The 18,908-nt window shown below is 59.8% G+C and overlaps 1 pseudogene; it reads left to right on the forward strand.

Moving 5' to 3' along the window:
- Window positions 1-1,725: 1,725 nt before the first annotated feature.
- On the forward strand, window positions 1,726-14,701 carry LOC140904654 (syntaxin-binding protein 2-like; annotated as a pseudogene).
- The last annotated feature ends 4,207 nt before the right edge of the window (window positions 14,702-18,908 follow it).

The raw sequence follows: 18,908 nt of genomic DNA on the forward strand, positions 1-18,908 counted from the left end.
GCACTGAAATACAAATACCTCTGGGGTGGAGCGCAGCAGCGTATCATAGAACATGAGGGTTGGAAGGGACCTCAGGAGATCATCTAGTCCAACCCCCTGCTCAAAGCAGCGACAATCCCCAGTTTTTGCCCCAGATCCCTAAATGGCTCCCCCTCAAGGATTGAACTCACAACCCTAGGTTTAGCAGGTCAATGCTCAAACCACTGAGCTATCCCTCCCCCCCCACATCACAATACAGGGATCACTCACCTGGCATTGAAATGCAGACAGCTCTGGATGGAGCATAGCTGATGTGCAACAGCACTCAACAACACTACACAGGGATCACCCACCCAGCACTGAAATGATGCCACCTCTGGGGTAGGAATGCAGCAGCTGTTCAACAGCCACAGAGCGACACTACTCACAGTTTAGAGCAGGATGTGAAGAAGACTCTCACTTCCATTCGAAAGCTCTGGGGGAGTTCACAGAAACAGACCATGCTGTTAACCTGAGCTGAACAGCAGCCAGGACACAATAAATTGGGTCTGCACTGCGGGTAACCAGACAACAGCTCTGCCATGAGGGATTCGTTCTGATTAATGGAGGGAGGGATGGGGCAGGGAGCCAGTCAAGCTTGGGGAACTAATTCCTTCTCCAGGATGCTTTGCTCCAGGATCTTAGAGCCCAGGCTCTATGGACATTAATTCCTGCACCACCCAGCCGGAAGGGAAGGGCTGGGGCAGGTCTTTGTGCTCCACATGTCACAGGAGGACAAGGCAGAACAAACCATGTCACAGAATGAATCAGTTGCATCGCCTGGACTAGAACCCAGGAATCCTACCTGCCAGCTCTCTGCTCTAACCATTAGACCCCACTCCGCTCGCAGTCAGGATAGACCCCAGGAGTCCTGATTCCTAGACACACACACACACACACACGTTTCTCTAACCCAGTGGTTCTCAACCAGGGTTACGGGTGCCCCTGGGGGTACGCAGAGGTCTTCCGGGGGTACACCAACAGGCTACACAAAAAGTTTTAGCAAAGCCAGGTCCATTCGACCTGCTCCTGTTCCTGGGTACAACACGGGGCCTGGCTGAGGGGGGCTGGGTGCAGGTGGGCGAGGGGCCTGACCGAGGGGGGAGGTGCGTGGGGGGGGGCGAGGGGCACTGCTGACGGGGGGACACTGGTTGGAGGGGGGACTTGCAGCTCACTGGGGGGCCCTGACTGGAGTGGGCTGAGGCCCCACTACCCCAACCCAGTCCTCGCTTTAACCCTGCCCGAGGCCCCCGCCTCCCTCTGCGCCCCACATGACCAGGTGGGGGTTCAGTGGGGACCTGCGTGGCCCTGTCACTGGGCGCCCGCCCCTTGGTGCCCAGGCCCAGCCCTCGCAGCGCCAGAAGTGGGGGGCTGCGGCGTTCGGCCGTCTTCAGCCTTGCAGACATCGACCCGCCAGCACCCCAGTTGCTTTATACTGAAATCAGTCACTGGGGGGGCTGGGCCCGTCCATCAGTGACACAAGGGGGGGCCGGGCCCATCCACCAGTGACTGATTTCAGCGTCACTAGGGGCCATCGTCCAGCGTCACAGACACTCCCCAGAGCATGGCAGGGAGAGGCCAGGGCGTGCCCAAGGACAGGAGCAGAGCCGGGGCAGGACCCAGGAGTCCTGACTCCAGCCCCACCCCGCACACAGCTGAGTCCTACTTCTACCCACAGGGCTCGAGGGGACGTGGCAAGAGGCGGAGATGGCCCCGTCCGGACTGAAGGCGGTGGTGCGCAAGAGTGAGTGCGGAGCCGGGGGGTCTGAGTGTGGAGCCGGTCGGGGGCAGGGTCTGGTTGGGTGTGGGTCTGGGGGGGCAGGGCCCAGTTGGGGAGCCCTGGGAGGGGTGCTCCTGGGTGTGTCTCACCCTCGGGGAGGATTAGGAGTCAGTCGGAGCAGAGAGCTCCCCCCCGCCTGCCTGTCACACACCAGGAAGGGGAGGAGGCTGTCTGCCCCACCCCCAAGGGCTGCCCCCTCCCATAGGAGCTGCATTTTGTGGGGGCGTCATCGTCGTCATCTCTTTCCATCAGGATGACTCCCACCAGGGCCAGTGCAAGGATATTTTGTGCACTAGGCGAAACTTCCACCTTGCACATTCCCCCCCCCCCCACCCCCGACAACCTCTGAAAACTAGTAAAGTTAGCATTATAAACAGCCTGTCAGAACGGGTAACGGCTGCGCGCAAGGAGAAAAATGACGTCATAGCCACTTCGTAACATAGTAAAGCAGTACACTTCTGCCCGGCCCCAACACAGAGCTGGCGTAGGCTATAGCTGTAATGTAGGAGAGATCAAGGTAAAGCCTTACACTTCAGAAGCCCAACCCACTTCTGTTACTTCAGAAGCCCAACCCACTGCTGAATCTCCAGCCCAGGCTGCAGTGGACGGGGCCTGTGGCTAAATCCAGACCACAGACCTGGGGTTTAAAAGACCCTTGCAAAGTGGATTCAGTTCTGATGTTCCATGGTTGCCCCCAGAACTGGGACAGAGCAAAAGTGGCCCACAGCTCAGGACGGCCGGTGGTGCTAATAACCCTTAGCTCTTCTCTTAGCTTTTCCTCACTAAATCGCACAATTAGGAGGGCCTGACATGTGACTTCTGAATACTTGGGGTGGGCCATACTGCCCTGGTTCAAGAGGGGTCTCTGAACAGGAATAGCAGGGGGCTGCGGGTCAGGAGTGAAGGGCATCTGAGAGCTGTGAGGGGGGGAACCCAGGACTGGAATAGCTGCGGGTCAGGAGTGAGGGGCACTGGTGGAGCTGGGAATGGGGGGGGGTAAGCAAAGGGCTGGGATAGCAGGGGGCTGCAGTCAGGAGTGAGGGGCATCTGCAGAGCCGTGAGGCAGGGATCCCAGGACTGGAATAGCTGCAGGTCAGGAGTGAGGCAGAGCTGGTGGGGGACAGACCAGGGCTAGCATAGCAGGGGGCTGTGGACAGGAGTGAGGGGCACTGGCGGAGCTGGGAGTGGGTGGGAGCCAGGGCTGGGATAGCAAGGGCTCCAGTCAGTAGTGAGGGGCACTGGCACAGCTGGTGGGGGCAGTCCAGGGCTGGCGTGGGGAGGGGGGGGTGTAGCTGCAGTTCAGGGTCGAAATGCGTGGAGAAAGCAGGTTTGTGTCTGCCTTCGCCATGTCTAGATCCCGTCTGTGCTGCCAGCCCCTTACCGTGCACTCGAGCCCCACGTGCCCCAGTGAACGGGGCGTCCGCATGCCGCAGGTGTAAAGGACTGCAGGAAAGCAGCAGGGAGGCCAGCGCGTCCTGGTGCAGAATAGCCCCTGGAGCCTCATTAGGACCAAGCAGCCAAGTCCTGATGGGCTAGAGGTGGGGTAGGGAGAGGCATTGCTTGAGTTATGGGGGAAACATAGTGTGTTGGGCAGTGCACTCACGCACACCAGCTACCGGGAGTGGGAGTGAGAGTGAGAGCACAGGTCAGGGTCTCGGGGCTATTGCCCTACGGGGCCAGCCAGAATCAGGTGCTTCATAGGGGTAAAACAAACAGATGTATTATGGTAGCACCCAGGAGTCCCAGTCATGGACCAAGGCCCCATTTTGCAAGGCGTTGTACATTATTCATTAGGTGTATTACAGTGGTGCCCAGGAGCGCCAGTCATCACCAACAAAAAGATGGTGCTTGGCCCGAAGAGCTGACTATCTAATTGCTTAGCTGGGCTGTGGAAGGTGCCCAGGAGACAGGCCAGCAGTTCCCTGAGTGGGGCATGCCTTGGAGGGGTTCTATGTGCAGGACTCAGAATTTGAAGTCTTTGTTGTGTTGCTGTCCCCCATACACAGTGAGGGTCCCTGGATCCCCTCCAGTCAAGAGGTGCTGGACAGGATCTGTTTTCTTCCTGCACGGGGCCAGATCCTTAGTTCAGCTGCGCTCGTATCCAGCCTGGCAGAAAGGAAGGGGGATCAGACCCATGGCCCATCTAGCCTGTCACCCCACCACGATCGCTGACTGGGGGCTCTGCTAGGAGCACAACACTATCTGGCCTGAAAGCAGCCTCTGAGCCACTTCCCCGAGGCGTCCTTCCACCAGCCAGTGGGTCCTGGCTCAGGGCACAGCCGTCCCGTCTGAGCCCCACCACTAATCCCCGTCTCTTTCCCTCGCAGAGATCCTCAGCGTTGTCCTCGTGAAGAAGGAAAGAGAATGGAAGGTAAGGAGGCCGAACCTGTTGCCCTGGTGTCCCCCTGGGGATATGCTGTATCCATATATCATGCTCCTCCCCCTCCAGCCTCTTGAGATTCATTAGGAACCTGAGCTTTTCCAGGCTGGATCAGATCCCTGCTCTGTCTAGCCCATCATCCGTCCCCAGCTAGGCTTGGGTATGTCTGCCTTCCCACCGCGCTGGATCAGACCCAGCTTGTCCAGCTAGCCCCATATCTCCCCCACACACACACACCGGATCAGACCACTGGGACCAGTGAATCAGCCTGGGTGGGAGGAGGAGCAGGAGAGTGCCAAGCATGGGGCAGTATGCACCATTGGCCAGGCAGGTTATTGAGCCCCCGGCATGGACTGGGCCGGGGGATGTGGAGCAGCGGGTTAGGCCGGTGCGGCAGAGGGAGCATTCGGCACGGCAGGAAGGTGGTGGAGATGTTGGGCCAATGGCCTACAGGGCTTTCCTAGGGGAACACGGAGACTCCCCTTGTTCCATTTCTCTGTGCGCAGCACAACGTCAGGATGGGAATGGGGCCAGTAGGGGCTCCCTAGGAGGCTGCTTCCCCGGAGCTGGGCTTCATGTTCTTTGCCACGTGAGGCACAGACTGTCCCCCAGACCTCTCCGCAGTGCAATCCTGTGGGGATTGGATGGGCAGGTGCAGCAGGCGGAGAGAGGCGACCTCAGCTGAGACTCAAAGCGAAGGAGACTCGATGAGGCAGAGGCTCAGGGAGCAGGGGCTGTTGGGGAGGAGGCTCCTGCATCTGCAGCAGCAAGGTGAGTGGAGGGAGACCAGGGGCAGGGGGCGCTGGCAGAGCAGGGTGAAGCCCAGAACCCGCAGGGGCTGCCCGCGGAGGGAGCGCTGTAGGAGAGGACTGCAAGCTGGGGCCTGGGGCTTGGGACAGGGCAGCCAGGTTCTCACCTGTCACAATGGCTGGTCGAGGGGTCTGAACAGGTTCCAAACACCCTGCCAGGCTAGCTGGCGTGGCGAAGCTGCAGGTGCCCAGCATGGCGCCCGGGGAGGGAGGGGGCCCTGATGGTAGTTGCCTGGGATTGCTGCTCGGCCGGCTGTTCCCTGGGCACTGCTCAGAGCCCACTTAGTTCAGCAGCAAGGCAATGCCAGGCCCCATCTGTGGCCGGGCATGGACACTTCTGTGGCAGCGAGAGACATGACTGGGCCCTAAGGATGTCCCGGGCACATGGGGACAAGCCCTGCTCCAGGTGGGGAGGGAGCCCAGAGCCAGGGGGGTAAAAACCAGCCCACCTCCTGATGGCATCATGCTAGGCCCTGAGTCCCCAGGGGCTGGGCATGGGCTGGGCCATTTGAGCAGCAGGGAGGGGCCTCGGCAGGTGCTGACACACCCTTTCTTCCCCCTTTGCAGTCGGTGCAGGCTTTGATCAATGACTTCCAGGGCACCCCCACCTTCAACTACAAGGCAGTTCACGTCTTCTTCCTCAGCCGTGAGTATCGGGGGTCGGGGGATCCCCCAGCTGGGAGCCTGGACAGCGGCACACTGGAGCCTGGGGGTGGGGGAGACTCTCTCTGCCGGCAGGCCAGTGCGCAGCACCCTGATTATGCTCTGCCCTCCTGCAGGGGATGCAGCCCCAGCAGGCCAGACCGAATGAGGTCAGGCTTGACAAAGCCCTGGCTGAGATGATTTAACTGGGAATTGGTCCTGCTTCGAGCAGGGGGTTGGACTAGATGACCTTCTGGGGTCCCTTCCAACCCTGATATTCTATGATTCTATGACGCCACCTATCCCTTCCCCCCCTTCTCCCCCACGGGCCTGCCTCCAGCCAGCACGGCTCACAGACACCTGCAGCATGTGCCCAGAAAGGAGGCCTCTGGCTACCATTCCCAGCATGCATTGCTCCATCAGTCCCAACTCGGTGGGGGGATGGGACAGCACCAGAATACCCAGTGTGTCAGGGTCAGATCTGCTTCTCCCCATTACAGCGGCAGGGGGAGCCCAAGTCCCTGTTCCTCCTTGTGCATCATCCTATGTTGTACACTCTGGTCACTCAGCCCTGCCGGGGGGCTGAGAGCAGGGTGTGAGACAGGGGCTGCGTAGGAGAGATTGTGGCTCCCCCTCGCTGCTGATGCTGCAGAAGGCAAGAACCCGGCATGACTCTGGTTCGGGGGGGCTGGACTCATCGTTGACTCCTGTGTGGCCCTGCTGGCTCGCCCAGGTTCCCCACAGGCGTGCAGCACTACTGCCCCTGCTGTGCCCGGTCTGGCCCCGTCCGTGGGGGCTGGTGCTGTGCTGGGGGTCCTGAGCCCTGTGCCTGTCACTCCCACCCACTGCCTCTGCCTTGCAGCCTGTCCTGAGCCTCTGTTCAAGGAGCTGAGGAAGTCACGGATCACCAAGGTCATCAAAACCCTCAAGGAGATCAACATGGCCTTCCTGCCTTACGAGAGCCGGGTGAGGGGTGGCCGGGCTTTGGAGGAGCAGGTCCGCGCGGCGGATGGTGACGTACGACACCCCACCCTTAGTGGTTCATGTGGCTTGGCGGGGGAACCTTTCCCTTCTAGGGCCCCGGGTTTGACGCCAGCACAGGGCAGCAGGGACTAGCTGGCTGCTCACACCCTGTGAGACCTGGAATCGCTGGCTTGCACCTGGTGGGGATGGTAGATGTATGGGGGAGGAGGGCCCTGCCTCCCTGGCTTTACCAGCTCTTACTGGTGGTTTATACTAGGCCTGCAAGACAGCCCGATACTCTACACGCCTGCCCTTTACCCAACCACCCCATCCCCTCCTTGTGTCATCAGTGGATTTCCCCCCTCCTGCCCCTGAGGGGCAGGACTGGGGTGTCAGCCCCATTGCATTGATGGGGAAACTGAGGCACAGAGAGACATGAGCCTGGTCTACATACAAAAGCTTTGTTGGTATGGGTTTGTTACGGGGACATGAGAGAAAAAATCCCCCTGTAACTGATGCAGCTGTGGTGGCAGAGCCCCTGGGTAGGTGCCGTTACGCTGGCAAAGCAGTCCTTTCGCCACTCTAGCTGATTTCATCTGGGGTACCGGTGCCAGCTGTGCCAAGAGAAGCTTTGGCTGGTAGAAGCTGAGTGTCCGTCAGGAGGCTATGCTGGCTCACCCGTCCCGTTGCGCCAGCAAACCCTTCATGGGCCGATACTATTTATTGGTGTCCAAGCACGTTTGTCCCCATGGCTCGTTCTGTTCGGCCAGTGAAATAAGCGACAGCGGCAGACGCGCCTTGATGCCGGGTTTGCCCGTGGCTATGCTGGGGCTTTCGCCAGACGAGAAGCGTCGCCAAGCCCCTTCCCCCAACATTGAGGACACCTGGGAGTCTGCAGCCAAGTAAGGACCTGAACCTGGGGCATCTTTATCCCAGGCTGGTACATGAATCTCTGGCTCGCTATCCCTCTACCACAACAGGAGTGGCACTGGCAAAGGGATCTCTTCCTCACTAGGGGCTCGCTACAGCTCCACCAGGCTGGCCTGATCCAACAGCGCGTCTATGGGGCACAGCTGGCCTGGCTGCAAGCAGTTGGCACTGGGGTCTGATCTCTGCTCTCCCCTGTCCCCAAGGTGTACTCCCTGGACAGGCCATAGAGCTTCCACAACTGGTTCAGCCCCTACCGCTTTTTCGAAAAGAACAAGCAGATGGAGAATCTGGCAGAGCAGATTGCCACATTGTGTGAAACCCTGGAGGAGTATCCAGCCATCCACTACAGGAAGTGAGTGTGCCCAGGGGAAAGGGTACCCAGGTATCCCCTATAGGAAGTGAGTGTGCCATGGAGAAGTACCCAGCCATCCTCTACAGGAAGTGAGTGTGCCCAAAGGGCGAGGGTACCTGGTTACCTCCTACAGGAAGTGCATGTGCCCCTGGGGGAGGAGCTGTTTCTGACCCACAGGGTTTGTCTTTGCTGCAGGGACCATGAAGATAACTTCCACTTGGTGCACGCTGTGCTGGCCAAACTCAAGGCGTTCAAGGCATACGAGCCCAGCATGGGAGAGGTGAGCGAGCTGTGCTGGCCACGCCCTTGCCATGGGACAGAGCCGCGGGGGAGCACATGAGAAGTAGAAGGAGGGAGGAGTGATTTAGAACCTGCTCGGAGATCCTGGCGGGGGGAGGGGTGGGGTCTAGACACCCTTGGAGATCCTGAGGGGTTGGCAGAACAATAGCATTCCCTGTGTGGCTGGATTAATGGCCACAGCCCTTCTGGGCAAGTCACCTCCCCTATTTACCCCTCAGTTTCCACATCTGTAAAAGGGAGATAATGCTACCAATCTCGGGCAGGGGGGCCCCCTCTGGGATAGCTGGCTCCCATGGCACAGATGCTCTGTAACTCACAGCTGGCAGTACAGGCCTGCCTCCAGAGGGGAGCCTGGCACACACCTGGCTGCCCAAACCATCTACCCAGGGAAGAGACTGACAGCATGCTTGTTAACCACCGGAGCTACTTGCTGCAGCAGAGCTGGCTCCAGCCTGCAGCCCCAGTCTGATCTGGGCTATTCTCAGGAGCTGATAGCGGCACTGGGGAGGGAAAATCCTGCTCTGTGCACACCCTGCTGCTGTGACTCCCGTTGAGTCCCCCCAGGGATATTCCTGAGGCTCTTGCCAAGCCTCCCTGTCACAGGTGAAAGCACTATCCCCATGTTACACGGGGGAAACTGAGGCATGGAGCAGCATGCCAGGAGTAGGTGGCAGAGGCAGGAATAGGAATAGCCCAGATCAGGGGGACGGGGGCTCCCATTGCACTGCCAGGGGGAACTAGAGAGACCCCTGACCCCAGCGCCCGAGAGAACCTGTTGAGGGAGGAGCAGCAAGAACCTAAATTCGATCATTAACTGTGTGGGGTTCAGTGGGTTAGAGCGGATGGTTCTGGGAGCCAGGACTCCTGGGTTTTATGCTCAGCTCTGGGAGGGCAGTGGGGTCTAGTGGGATAGAGGGGGCCTGGGAGCCAGGACTCCTGGGTTTACCCCCAGCTCTGAGAGGGGTGGGAAGAGCAGGATCTCAGGATTTGATCGGGGAACTAGGACTCCTGGGGCCACGGACTCGTGTGCCTGGGCTGTGGGTGCGTCCCAGGGGTGCTAGGGCTGACCTGTCTGTCCCCGTGCAGGTGTGGACAAGGAGAACCTCACCAAGCTGATCCAGCATGCCAACATCCAGCAGCAGAGAGACATCATCCACAACATGCTGTTCCTGGGCATCTCTCTCACGCCTGGGGTAAGGGACTGGAGCCAGGGGCCAGCAGCTGTACTCATGCCAGGGGGCAGATCTGTGCTGCACAGGGGAGCCCAGGCCATCCTGGAGGTGCCGCCCTATGGCAGTGACCTACTCCCAGCACAGAGGTGGCCTCTGTCCCTGTACAGTGGGGTGACGCCCTCCCCATAGGAGGGTGACCCCGAGTTACTCCCCATCTGGGGTGACTTCTTCTGCCCTGGCAGAGGATACTGGGAGTCAGGACCTCAGATCGCCAGCGAGCTGGAGCTGGTGACCACTGCTTGGGGTGGCCATGCGGCGAATGAGGGGAAGCAGCTCTGTTCTCCCATCAGTCTCTCTCTCTCTCTCTCTCTCTCTCACTCAGTGATCCATTCTGTTTTCTCTGCCTCTCCCCTGCCAGCCTGGCTGGCGCGACTCAGGTAGGCCACGCTCTCCCTGTCTGCCCCCGTTCCCAGCCCGCACCTCCTCCCTGCTGCCTCTCACCCCCTCTCCCTTCCTCCCCCAGAGCAGGCAGCTGCGACCGAAGAGGAAAGCGCGGCTGGAGTCCAGCTACCAGCTCTCCCACTGGATCCCCATGCTCAAGGACATCATGGAGGTACCGGGCCATCTGCTTCCTGGCCTTGGGGACTGGGGTCACACCTGGCAGGCTGGGCCCAAGGGGGTGGTTTGGGGGCAGCCATGTGTAGAGCCCTGCATATCCGTGCCCCATTTCTGCGGATAGTGGATTGGCTGCAGATACAACCGTGCAGGGCTGTACTCCCCAGCAGTGCCTGGCCCGCGGCATCTGGCTCAGGCAGCCCGGGGGACGCAGGGCACTCGGGGCCGCCGGCCCACAGCCAGTGGCTAGGCAACACGTCGGAGTTGGGGCTGTCCGGCACCCACTCGCCCCACCGCGCGGCTTCCTGTCCAGCAGCTCGAGCAGCACCAGTGTCCCCACCAGCTCCTGAGCAGCAGGATTTGGGATTGGAGAGGGTGAGGCCCCGGCACCCCACCCCTCCACCCCACTGTGATGCAACATGCTCTGCTGCTGCCGTGTACACTCGTGACCCCCCAGGAGCGGCACGTGATGAGAAACCCCTTCCCCCCCCAGCCCCCACCCCCTCCACACTGCCCCTTCTCCTCAAGACCCCGCCCCCACACTGCCCCTTCTCGAGACCCCGCCCCCTCCAAGCTGCCCCTTCTCCTAGAGACCCTGCCCCCTCCACACTGCCTCTTCCCTGCAAGACCCCTTCCCCACCCTCGCTAGCTGCTGCCGGTGTGGATGCGGATACAGGTAAAAGGCGGCTTGTGGATCGCAGGCTGATGCACATCCACATTTTTGTATCTGCGCAGGGCTCTAGCCATGTGAGGGGCTCATCAGCGAGTCCTCTCCTGCTGCCATCCTTAGGGGTCTTAAATCATAGACACGAGTGCAGGGGAGTTGTCTTACCCGGTGCTGAGATGCTGCCAGCTCTGGGGTGGGGTATGGGCAGTATATACAGGGGTTCCTCACCAGGGCTGAATTCTTCCTAAGGAGTGGCAGGCAGCTGTTAACAGCCGCCCAGCAGCGCTGCCCAAGAGTCTAGGGCAGGAGGTGATCAGTGTGTGGGGCTGGAAGTGCAGAGGATCCAGGCAGCACACTGTCGTGACTGGCACTGGAATCTGAATGGCTGGCAGGGTCCTTGGTCTAACCTCCAGTGAGGAGCAGCTGTGTGACGTTCATCTAAAGGATGAACTCCTGCAGCACAGTACTGGTCACTGACTGACCGGGGAGAGCACCCCCTGCAGAGCCCCCTGCCCACTCCCTGGGGTCATAGAGCACCCTCTGCTGACTCACTCGCACCTCCCAGCACCCAGTGGCTTTTCCTTAGAGGTCTCCTATCCAAGCACTGCCTGGGCCCAAACCTGCTTAGCTTGTGAAAGGTGACATGGTCACTCCTTCCCCCCACCCTTACTGGGGGCTGAGCCCCTCATCACCCAGTCCTGTGGGGCACTCCTCAAGGGGGTGGGGGGCACACTTAGTTGCCTTCAACCTACTGGCTTGGGGCTCCTCCAGGCCAAGAATTAACCCCCCGACCAGAGCTCCTGTCCCTGGCAGATCAGAGGTGGGAGGCTCCCAGGCCCCTGTTCCAGCATTGTGATGGTTCCTCCTGTGGGATTTTGGGGCAGATAGTTGCAGTAACCTCAGTCCCATGCATAATCCAATCAGGGGCGCCCCCTTCTGCGCCAGCCACAGCTTGGCAGGCCTTAAGCTTCCCTGTACAAGTCAAAGCAGCGGACTAATGTAAAAGCCCCTATTATGTGGCATTAGGATGTATCATAGCCTGGGCCCCCTGCGTGGCTGGGACACACCTCGTGGAGCAAGAGGCAGGGCCTGGATCTGCCCGCAGCAGGGAAGGGGCACTGAGGGCAGCCCCCTGCCTCCCCCACCCCAAGTGAGGGGCCCTGGATCCGGCTGCAGGAGGTCTCTGCCCTCCCCATAACGGTGGATGGGTAGGCAGGTCACAGCAGGGCACTGAGCAGCTGAGGGGGATGTGGAGAGTTGGGGGCATCACTGGAGGAGTCAGCGTGCTCTTTGCTGGCTCCCCATGCCCCACCCTGGAAAGTGGGCCCCAGGCTGCTCCCCCCCAGGGACTGTCAATCATTGAGTGAGGAGCCATCTCAGCCCCTCCGCCCCAATGGGGCCTGGCTTGGCCACCAGGTCAGAGGTTCCTGCTGCTTGGCCCCTGCTGATCTGTCCTCCCCTGCCAGGACATCCTTGAGGACAAACTGGACAAGAGTCTGTGGCCCTTCGTGTCAGACCCGGTCCCTACCACCAGCTCCCAGGCTGCTGTCAGGTAAGGCTGAGCCTGGCTGGGCTGTGGACAGCAGAGCCCTGACACACACACCCCAGGGTGTGGGAGCCTCTGTGCCTGGGAGTGCATGGCCAGGGCCCTGTCCTCTGCAGGGGAGGGGGTGCCCAAGAGCCTGGAGCCCTGGACCCCTCTTACCGTGTCCCCCACGCCCCAGCAGTCCCTCAACACACCAGGGTCCAGGATAGAGGAAAGGGACTGGATGAGCTTTAGACAGCACCCCCAGCCCAGGGCAGGTGCCACCCTCCCCTACTCCCTTCTGCCTCCCATCCTCCTCCAGGCCCTGCCCTTCCATGCGGCATTCCCTCAGCGAGCCCCTAGTATCCACACTGCCCCTCTCTCCCCCCAGCCCCCGCTTTGGGCAGTGCCCACCCCTACACCTGGCATTCCCTCAGCGAGCCCCTGGTATCCACACTGCCCCTCTCTCCCCCAGCTCCCGCTTCAGGCATTGGCACAAGAACAAGCCAGCGACTGAGTACCAGATGGGCCCGCGCCTCATCATCTACGTGCTGGGTGGGGTGTCCATGTCTGAGATGCGCTGCGCCTACGAATTGACCCCGGCCACCAGGGGCAAGTGGGAGGTGGTGATCGGTGAGTAGGGCGAGTCCTGGGGGGAAGGGTGGCTGGAATGCCCAGGTCAGGGACAGTTGGGACCCCCTGGGTGGGGGAGACCCTAAAACTGCCTGCCCAGCACCCACAGGGGGCCCATGCTACCCTCTGTCCTCCCGCACCCAGGGGTCTGGGAACAGATGTGCTTGTCCCACAAGGCCTGTATCTAGCCACCTGATCTCCTGGCCGCTGGCTCCCCAAGCCTCTCATTGCCCAGGGACCATGTGTGGGGGCCCAGTCAGACACCCCCAGTAACTCCCATAGGGATATGGCTCACCCCCTGCACACACCCCTCGAAGACCCAAGGGTGAGGAACACTGTCAGCGCGTGGATACTTGCCTGGCTGTGCAGGGTACAGCGGCACGAGGGGTGCGGTGCCAGGCCACAGTGTAGGCATATTCCAATATTTGTGATTCTGTTCATAAGAAATTGTAAACCTGCAATATTGATTTATAATATTTATTAAATCTGCATTTATAATTCTTCTTTTTGACATAATTGTAAATCTGCAATATTGATTTACAATTCTGTATTAAAGCTTGCAAACCGTACCTTGCAAACCGCTCAATTGGCTTTGCTTTCTCTAAATTGATACTTTCTCTCACTTGTTATTAAGATGGACGCTTGGAAAACCAAACCGCTCATATTGACTCTGAATTGATACTTTCTCACTTGTTATTAAGATGGACGCTTGTAAAACTAAACGGCTTAATTGACTCTGCTTTCTCTGTATTGGCGCTTTCCATTGATTGTAATGGAGATTGACATGCTTTTTAACTAACTTCACTTTATGTTCAATTGGCTCTACTTTGCAAACGGATACTTTGTAATGGAGATTGACATGCTTGTTTGTAACACCCATGAAGAACCGCGAATTGGAGCGGCGCTCATAGAAATGTCACATAGAGACTCCCACCTTCTATAGTTTGGATCAGGAATGTTAAAAAAACGGGGAGTCTCAAATAAATAACACCTTTGTATAATAAAAGAAAGGCAATACCGAAGGAATGTCAAGAGACAGGGAGTCTCAAATAAAATAACAATACTCGGTGAAATGAGAAATGTGGTTTTTTTATTAAAGTAAGGAATGTATGTGAATGAATGGTGGGTTTTGAATAAACAGGGAAGTGCCAGCCTAGGAATTTAACATCGATTGGCCGAAGAAGACGCCAGGTGGAGACAACCAGAGAACCCCACCGGAGGGCAAACTGGGATCCACCCGACCAATTCAAAGGATGAAGAAAGCTGATGAGCACCTGACAGCCGTCCTGGAGCAGTCATGACTAACAATATGACAAAGCAAATTCCACGGACTGGCATAGGAAGAAATTCCTATAAAAATGGACACTAAGGACTGAGAACTTTGAGTCTCCAGTTCTGCCACTACCCTTCAGGAGCATCGGATGCGCATCTGACATGGACTCGGCTCCACTCTCGTGTACAGGTTACCTGGCCGGTACCCTGTCACGAGCAACCTCTAGGCTGGTAACTATAAACCCCTATGCAGAACTGGTATGAATGAATGAATGAATGAATATATAGATATATATATAATTAAGTAAGGAATAAGTAACGATAGGACAGTGTGAGTTTTATATTTCTTTATTATATTTACAATAAATGTGGCATTTTGCCTTTTCCCTTTAATAAGATCCTGCTGGTTTTTATTTTATTGGTACAACAACAGGGGGTAGGAGAGAGTCCCTCCCCTCCTGCACTAGAGCAGGGTCCAGCTGCAAAAATGGGGGTGATGGTGATGCCAGCCTCATACCCGCGCCACTGTGCCGACCGCTGCCAACCACCTCTCTCTCCCCCAGGTTCCAGTCACATCCTGACCCCCAAGCGCTTCCTGGATGACATCCAAACCCTCAACCAGCTGGACCCCGAGGAGGCCTAGAGGCAGCCCCCTCCCCCCAGAGACTCTGCCCCCCACAGCTCCAGCTCGCTGTCCCCAGCTCCACCTCCTCTTCTCAACAAGGCACCTTCCCCCCTACTCCTGGCTGCGGTGTCAGTTCTTGGAGGGGGGGGGGGAATGACTCCTTGGCTGTTAGGGCAGAGGGCAGGCCAGGCTCCCTCCCTCTGGCACAGCCTCTAGGGCTGTCACCCTTTGTGCCCTGTGGCCACCCTGCCCCCGATGGGGTAGGGGCAGAGTCTGGCTCCATTATCTACCAGCTTCAGCCATTCCTACCTCCCCTGCCTGGGACCCAAAGCACAGCACCTCCCCCTCCCCCTCCTGTCAGCCCTCCGCTAGTGATGCGGGGCACGCAGAGGCTGCTACCACCATCTGGCTTTGGGGCGGTTGTGACCCAGCCACTGAGCCCCAAGCTGTGTCTGTCCAGTCTGCAAAGGATTAAAGAGAACCCCCCTTCTGCCCCCATATCATCCCCATTCACCGCCTTGGGGTGCTGGCCCAGCCCTGGTCCCTGCACCCCTCTCATCACAGCCTGGCACCCTGGCCTCTTGGCCCTGTCCCCCAGTGGGGACCTCGGCTCCCGAAGGGGGGAGGGGTCCTAGCAGGAGTTGCAGTCAGAGTGCCCAAGTAAGTGGGGGTGGAGCCAGGACTGCGTAGGAGGCGCGTCCAGGGTTGGTCAGCGGCAGGTAGGGTGACCAGATGTCCCGATTTTATAGGGAGAGTCCTGATATTCGGAGCTTTTTCTTATCTAGGCTCTTATTACCCCCCACCCCTTGTCCCTATTTTTCACACTTGCCGTCTGGTCACCCTAGCAGCAGGGCAGAGCGGGCTCGCCACCTGATGGGCCTGGATCAAATGCCCCTGCCCAGTGCAGACACCTCCCCACTGCCTTTCCCTGGGTATCAGAGCCACGCCCTGGGCACCTGGAGCCCCAGCTCCATCTGAGGCAGCCAGCTCCAGCCCCCTTGGGTCTGATCAAGCCCTGAGCCAAGCCTCACCCCCTGAATCCCACGGGCCCTAGAGATCCTCTCCCTCTTGCCTGCCAGGCGGGCTGTGCTGGGGCAAGCGCTGGCAGGAGTGATCCCAGGTAAAGGCAGTGACCTCCTTTACTGGGAGTGACCTCCAGGGGGTGGGGGGCGCAGGGGGAGAGTTTGTTTGTTCGCAGCTCTGAGCCCCTGCCCCTCCCCCACCCATTATCACAAAGTCAGTGCTGGCCCTGCCCCCGGCTACTGCCCTGCTGGGCATGTGCCTGGGCCAATGAAGTGCATTGCCAAAGGCTGGCCGAGGTCTCTGCTGCTGTTCACAGGCAGGGGAAGGGAGGGCACAGGGCGGGGCAGGTGGCTGAGGGCCCAGGGAGCGGGATCTCCCCAACTCCCCCTCCAGCCCTGCTGCAGGTCCCAGGCGTCCTGGCTCCGAGTCACCAGGCCAGCGCTGCCTCCCCGCACCCGGGAGCAGGGTGGGGCAGTGGCTGCTCCTTTCACTGTTGGACCAGGGCCTGGGGGCAGCTCTGCTCTGGCCTGTGGTCGCCCCCTGCTGGTGCAGTGCTGGCTCACCCAGCCGTGCCCCAGAACCTCCACAGTTCCCTGTGTCCCCCTGCTCCTAGTGCCTTGTTCTGCCTCTGGTCCGTGTGCCAGGGGGACCAGGAGGGAGCCTCAGGAGTTCCCCCAAGCTAGCTATGGGATCCCCATCAAGTGTGGGGTTGGGACAGGCACTGAGCGAGCACCAGGGCCCAGCCCCCAGGCTGGCCCCACAGGGAACCATACCCACCCAGCCCCTGCCCCTCCCAGAATCAGCGCTGGAACCCAGCCCTCTGCGTCCCAGCCCCTGCTCTAACCACTAGCCCCTGCTTCCCGCTCAGATGTGGGACAGAACACCTGCCTCCTTGGTCCCCCTCTAGGGCTTGGCCTTTGCCCCAACCCCCACCTCCTCCATCCTCCTGTGCCTAGAGCTGCCCCAGGGTCCCGCCACCCCGGCTGCTGCTGGCCCCCAGCCCTTGGGGCCCTGGCTGGCACCTGCATTGTGTGAGCAGCTGTGTAGGCTCGTCCCACCAGCCAGGCCAGGGCTCCCCTCTGGCACCCTCTAGCCTGTGCCAACAGCTGGGGGTGCAGTGGCAGTGTCCCCACCCCCCTCCTTGTTGGAGGGTGAAAGGAGCCAAGGAGGGGCTGTGAGAGAGCCCCATTCTCCTACCCTTCCCGCACCCTGCTCCCCCGGCTCAGCTCGGAGACTCGTCCTGCCTCTGTAGTCACTGGGCATGGGGGTTAGCGCCCTCAGCAACCCCACCCCCACCAGCTGGAGACAGTGAGAGACCAGTGCCAGGTCAAGGACCTGCCCCAGGTCCCGGAGGAGTATTATGGGGGATCAGGGCCCAGAGCAGGGGTGACCGTGGTGGGGGATCAGACCCATCACTCATGAGGGTTGGGGTTGTCTAACTTCTCCTCTCAATCTGCTCGCAGGCTGTGACCCCTCCTGCCCTCTCCCAGCCCATCCCCTGCTCCCTTGGTGCCCAGGGGGCACTCAGCCAGCCACACATGGTCACGCACCCCATGAGGTGGGAAGGAGGCTTCAGGCCTGTGAGCTGTGCTGTGCCAAGGACCAAACCCAGCTTACCCTGGTCCTGGGAGATTTTCGGGATGCACAGAGTCACTGCTCTGGTTGCCTGTGACCCCTCCCGCCCTGACCTGCGGTGTCCCAGCCAGGCCAGTTGGGGCGGGAGGGGTGGAGGGGGGGGAGCAGCACAGCTATTGCAGGCAGCTGGGGAGGGCCGGGGGCTGGAGGGCACTGACTTGGCCATGTAGCCATGGGTTGGGGCCTGGGCTGAGCCAGGTTCGGCGCAGGGATGGCCTGGCTGGGCGCGCCCTGTTTGTGATCATCTGGGCCTGGCCTAGGCCACATTAGGCTAGCACCCCTTCAAGCCCAGTGCCCCTGGCTGGTTCACGGGAGGGCAGGCAGCTGCTTCCCAGCCCAGCTGGGGGCTGCCCTGGGTGGGAGACAGGCAGAGGGAGAAAATGCAGTTCCTCTCCGCAGCAGGAGGGGACCAGCCAGGTCAGACACTCTCAGCCTATGCGCCCCCCTGCAGCCCAGACTCTGCATTGCACCCCTCCTGTGCCCCTACCCATCTCACCCTGCCATGGCTCCCCAGCACCTGCCAGCCTCAGAGTGCCCCAGGCTTGGCAAAAGACGATCCCAGCCCCCCAGGGGGCTTGGAAAATGCCCAGCAGCACCCATGTGACACGAAACCTCAATAACAGGCACCCAGAGCGGGAGTGACTCACATGGATTTGGGGGCAGAGCTGGGCATGGAACCCAGGAGTCCTGCCTCCCAGCCCCTGATCTAACCCCTAGACCCAAGTTGCAGTGGGGGAGGTTTAGATTGGATATTAGGAAAAACTTTTTCACTAGGAGGGTGGTGAAACACTGGAATGCGTTACCTAGGGAGGTGGTAGAATCTCCTTCCTTAGAGGTTTTTAAGGTCAGGCTTGACAAAGCCCTGGCTGGGATGATTTAACTGGGAATTGGTCCTGCTTCAAGCAGGGGGTTGGACTAGATGACCTTCTGGGGTCCCTTCCAACCCTGATATTCTATGATTCTATGACTCTATGATTATGACCCTACTCCCCTCCCAGAGCTCAGCACAGAACCCAGGAGTCCTGCCTCCCAGCCCCCCTGGCTCTGCCCATCCTTCTCTCCCCCCATACTCCTGCTAATAATTGCACACGCAGCCTGCTGGGGAACGTGCCCCGGCACAGGTCAGTCCCGTAGAGCCCAGCAGGCCCCGTTTCCCCTCCCCCTGGGCCAGCTCCTGTCTCCCTGCTGGGCACACGAGCACGGCCAGCACTGCGTGCCTGCTGTGGACGGGGTGAGAGACCCTGGCACCTGGGATCTGCTGCTTGGGCCCAGCCCCAATCTGCTCAGCTGCGGAGCTTTCCATCCCTGATCCCCGTGGGGAATTATCAGCCGCAATTAACAGCCATTTGGATAATTGCTGCGCGGCTGCCAGGCAGGTGGGCGGCGAATTGGGGGCGCGGAATTAAAAAGCTCCGGTGGAGACACCTGCCCGACTGTGGGCTCGCCAGCTCCCCCCATGGCTGCCCTTACAGCTGGGCTGCCACTGGGGCTCCGTGTGCACCCCGGGCCTGCACCTTGAGCAAGGGGCACCCCAGCCACACACACTGTACCCCTCAGCCTGCCCCCA

This window comes from Lepidochelys kempii, unplaced genomic scaffold (assembly GCF_965140265.1).
Source record: "Lepidochelys kempii isolate rLepKem1 unplaced genomic scaffold, rLepKem1.hap2 scaffold_59, whole genome shotgun sequence".
Taxonomy (NCBI): Eukaryota; Metazoa; Chordata; order Testudines; family Cheloniidae; genus Lepidochelys; species Lepidochelys kempii.